This window comes from Myotis davidii, unplaced genomic scaffold (genome assembly GCF_000327345.1).
Source record: "Myotis davidii unplaced genomic scaffold, ASM32734v1 scaffold743, whole genome shotgun sequence".
NCBI classification, from domain to species: Eukaryota; Metazoa; Chordata; class Mammalia; order Chiroptera; family Vespertilionidae; genus Myotis; species Myotis davidii.
Window position 1 is genome coordinate 4,159,526 of NW_006296221.1, and position 4,944 is coordinate 4,164,469.

General features: G+C 44.0%; 1 pseudogene; it reads right to left on the minus strand.

Moving 5' to 3' along the window:
• Positions 1-656: 656 nt before the first annotated feature.
• LOC102771939 lies at positions 657-1,180 on the minus strand (annotated as a pseudogene).
• Positions 1,181-4,944: the final 3,764 nt, after the last annotated feature.

The window sequence follows — 4,944 nt, forward strand, 5'->3', positions numbered from 1 at the left end:
CCCTGCACCTCGCCCCTGCCACCCCAACACCCAGAGACTACAGAACTTAGCAGTTACACTCAACGGCCATAACTGCTGAATATCTGTTCATAACAAACAAACCATAGAATATTTATACTGTATCACATTGAGTGATTATTGAAATCCATTTATATATTGCTTGTATAAAATCTTTTTTTTGTAAAAAATATTTTTTAAAAAAGTATAAAAAACATGTGCAGTTGAAAGCCCTGCCAGGACAGCCAGTCTGTAAACATTCAGTGAGAAAGGGTGCCATGCCTTGTGTCCACAGCAACTCCAGTGGTGCACCCCGGCTGCCACTCTGGGCAGGACTGAGCTGGACCATGGAGGGTGGGTACAGCATGGCCTGGCATTGTACCCTTCTCCAGCCTTGCATCAGGATCAGGGTCAGGGCTGGGGGCAGGCAGATTGCAGTTTCACTCTGAGTTCAATACTCAGCCTAATTTTAGTTGCAACTCATGGCTTTTCCTGGCTGCTCGGAGGTCCTTTGGGTGGGTGCCCTGGCGGAGAGGCTGGAGAAGTGCCCATAGCTGCCTGGTTGGACATCTCTCCGGCTCAGAGCCTCTGTCCTGCCTCCTGCAAGCCTGGCCCCAGGCAGAACAGCTCCTCCTCCTCTTTCCCCTCCTAGCCCATGGTCACTTCTCCAGCTTCTCCAGCAGTGGGTTGCTTTCTGAGTTGGGGGTCTTAACGCTGTTGGTCCTGATGATGAAGGTGGGGCTATGCCAGTTGAGCATCAGGATGAGCTGCTGCCGCTCCTGCTTCAGCTCTTCCATCTGGGTTTTCAGCTCCACATTCATGAGCTCTAGTCACTCAGATTTCTGCTGCAGAAACTCCTTCCACTCTTTCTTGTTCTGGCATTGGGCTGCCGCCACTTTGTTCTTTTCCTGGCGCCTTTTCCTCAGCTCCTCACTGGCGCCTTTTCCTCAGCTCCTCATCCTCGTCTAGCTCACTTTTCACAGGTAGAGGCCTCGTGCCCAGTTTCACCTCCAGGAAGTGCAAAGGGGTGAGCATGGCCCTAATGTTGTGGATGTCAGTGTATTTCAGCTCCTCTGCAGTCAGGGCCGAGCTGGGGGCCGAGCCCTGGCAGAGAGCCTGCACTCATGGAAGGGTCCGGGATCTGCCCAGGCATCATAGTAGGGGGAGTGGCAGTCCAGCCCAGCAGAAGCCGAAGGGAGAGGCTGTGACCCTGGGGCCTGGGCCAGGCTGCAGGTGCCGGGCCCGTTCTGGAGCCACCATGGCACCAGCCCCACCCTGCAGCATCCACTGCCACCAGCATCTCCCATCACAGCTGCCCAGTGTCCCTCCCACAGGTTGTGGCCTGGGTGTCCCTCTTTGAGGCAATCAATTGTGGGGCTCTGCCTGCCTCATCGCCCCTAACCACTCGCCTGCCTATCTGATCACCTCCAACTGCTTCCCTGACTACCTGATTGCTCCCAATTGCTCTCCTGTCTACCTGATCCCCCCAATTGCTTGCCTGCCTACCTAATCCCCCCAATCATTCACAGGCCTGCCTGATCGTCCCCAACCACTAACCTGCCTGCCTGATCACCCCCAACCACTTGCCTGCCTGCCTGATTGCCCTTAACTGTTTGCTTGTGGGTGGAGCCACCCTGGTGAGGGGCCATGGTGGTTCTGGTCTCTAATCGTTCTGATCACTGGGCTTTTATTATATAGGATAGGCAAAATTATTTGTTTATCTTCCATGTTAAAGTCATCACTTTTGAATCTATAATGAACACCTACTCTACACAATGTAACTAATATTATTTCCTCTGCAGGCATCATAACCTAGGAATATTGTTGGATATAATGAACAGAGAGTCTGTCATTCAGAGATTGACAAGTCCTATTTTGAAAATCATTTGTTGTGAATATTACTGTTGGATCTTTATTATCATTATTATCATTATTATTATTATTATTGGAGCAGACTTTCAAGAGAAACTAAAGTCAAAAATTTGGTAATTTAAAATTCAACTCCATGACTGTAATTTTTGTAGACAAGCCAAATTTGATTTTGCCGTCTGCCCAGTTTGAAGTTTATGATGCAAGTAATTTGATTCTTTCTTTAGAGATATATTATGTAGATGACATGAGGCTTTATCAGGTTAAGCAAAGTAAAAATACCCATAGAAGTTATTGTGAGAAATCCTTTACATTTTAAGAGGCAGGTAGAAACTGTTGTTAATTTTAAAACATGTTTGTAGGTTAGGTGTAGTCTTTCTTCAAGTATAAATTTATAGAAAATTTTTTTCTAATTCTTGACTTTGTTTACCATACTAATTTGACTATTTTGTATTTTTCTAACATTTCATTGATTTCTCATGTTAGATTTTTGAAAATTCATCAAAGTTATTTTCAGATATTCAAATTCATATATAAAAATGTTTGTCTTATAATATCAATAGACTGGTTGTTCTAATAATTAACACTCAACAAAATTGCTCAGTTTTAATAGTCTGTCAATGTAGTAAGTGCTTTATACTTTTCACATTTTTGCCTTGTACATAATTATCCCAGTAGCCCTATGGAATGGTTCAAGAACGTTGCTCTTTTAGAGGTGAGAACAGTGCACCTTAGAGGGGATGTGTGACAACTGTAACTGTGATAGTGTGGCCCTGATAGGTCAGTGGTTGTGGAGTTCTGTCTCCTTAAAGATGTCTTATGTAGCCCTACCTGGTTTGGAGCAGTAGATAGAGCATCGGCTGCAGACTGAAGGGTACCAGTTCTATTGCAGTCAAGGGCACATGCCCCAGTTGTGGGCTCAATCCCCAGTAGGAGGTGTGCAGGAGGCAGCAATCAATGATTCTTTCTCATCATTGATGTTTCTATCCCTCTCTCAGCCTTCCTCTCTGAAATCAATAAAAATATTTTTAAAAAGCTGTCGTATGTATGAAGCACAGGAGAGTGAGTGCCATAGTGGGGGTTAGGGGAATGGTTGTTCTATTCCATTTACTGCCCAGTACTTGGCACATTGATCCTAGGGAGAAAAACAAAAAACATAACAATAGAGAAATTTCCCTGGCTCATAGGGTTCCTTGATATCTTTCAGTTGTAGATAAAATAACAGTTTTAATGCAGAAAAAAGAACACACTGATAATATCTCTGTCCTATCAATTCTGAAGGGCACAATGGTTTTCATTCATGAAGATGAGATCCAGAAATTTCTGAAATACCTGAATGCATAAGTAGACAGAAAAGAAGCCTAAAAGCTTTGAATAGTGATGCAATATTAAAAGCCAAAATTATCCTTAGAGCTCTTCATTGGAAGGACTAGTGAATACTTAGAAATCTTCCTCTAGTTAAGGTGAAATCTCATCTCCACAGAGACAAAAACGATGTCCCTTCTGTTTTGATTTTTATAAAAGAACTAGAGGCCTGATGCATGAAAGTCATTCACGAGTAGGGTCCCAAGGCCTGGCCAGTGATCAGGACCAATCGGGGCCTTCTGGCTGCGGGATGGGGCCTTCCTTCATTCTGTGCTGCCCCCTGGTGGTCAGCGCACATCATAGCAAGCGATTGAACTCCCAGTCTCCCAGTAGAACTCCTGAGGAGACACTTTGCATATTAGCCATATATATATATATATATTTCTCTTACTCTTTCTCTCATCCCTCAATCCTCAGATTCCTATACATTATCATTCACAGCAGAATCATGCCTCCTGATTGGTATAATCTATGAACATGCATTGACATCTAATTCTGGGCCAGGCACTGTGCATGGGAATAACCAAGAACAGTGCCCATTCCCTGCACTTGGAAATTCAGATGGATCTTAAATGGAATTCAATAGCTTTGTTGTTATTGCAATAATTATCCTCTTATCTATCACCTCATTAATTTTTTATCAGTGTCTTTGAGGATATTGCTGGCATTTGCCGAGGTTAAATATGCTTCATGTCTCTCAGAAATGAAGTGGGACCTAATGCATATGGTCTGACTCTTCTTCCAAGGTGGTGTCATTGTTATGGTTGCTAACTGGGATCTACAAAAAGCAATCTCTTCCTCTTAGAAAACTTTTCCCTCCCCTTGCCTTCAAGGCTTCCACAGGCTCTACCCTTAGCAAAATAAGGCTTCCCCTCCCTCCTTTTCCCATAGAACAATCAATGAGCATGGTGCCTATGAGGGGTTGTGAGCCTTGGTCTACTGTAGGGGTTGGAAAAGTAAAAAACTCTGCATGAACACCTTGCCAGCTGGGGTTCTCAATATAATTTATTTTTACCAACATGATGCACCCACCTGAGATTTGGAAAGTGGAGTGAGGCAGAGGCCATCTTTCCATGGCTGCTATTTTCTGTCATCAAGCATGGCCGTGGTACTATGATTCACACAGCAGCATTCTGATGTAGACCCACTAGGATTGGAGAATGATGAGAGGCATGACAAGGTCCAGTGTCGGGTGCTGGCAACCCCCCATCTCTGGATTATAGCAATGGTGTATTGCTAGAATTAAAAGTTCCAGCAGATTTCTGCTTTTCATTAATCCTAACAAAAAGTCTGGTGGATAGATACTACTATCTTTCAGTTTTGTAAGTAGAGAAATTGAAGTCCAGAGAGGTTAAGCAAAATGTTCAGTTCAGCTAGTAAATGAAATAGCCTAGGCAAGTTTTAATTGCCTGGTTTGATTGTCTGGTTTCCAAGGCTGCCCTTTTAATCTTGCTATGTTGACTTTTTATATATATGAGGACTAAACACAAACTAATATTTCAATAAATTATATGTCCATAGAAGCTTTTTAGAAAGGAGGAATCGCCAAAACCGGTTTGGCTCAGTGGATAGAGCATCGGCCTGTGGACTGAAAGGTCCCAGGTTCGATTCCGGTCAAGGGCACGTACCTGGGTTGTGGGCACATCTCTAGTAGGAGGTGTGCAGGAGGCAGCTGATCGATGTTTCTCTCTAATCGATGTTTCTGACTCTCTA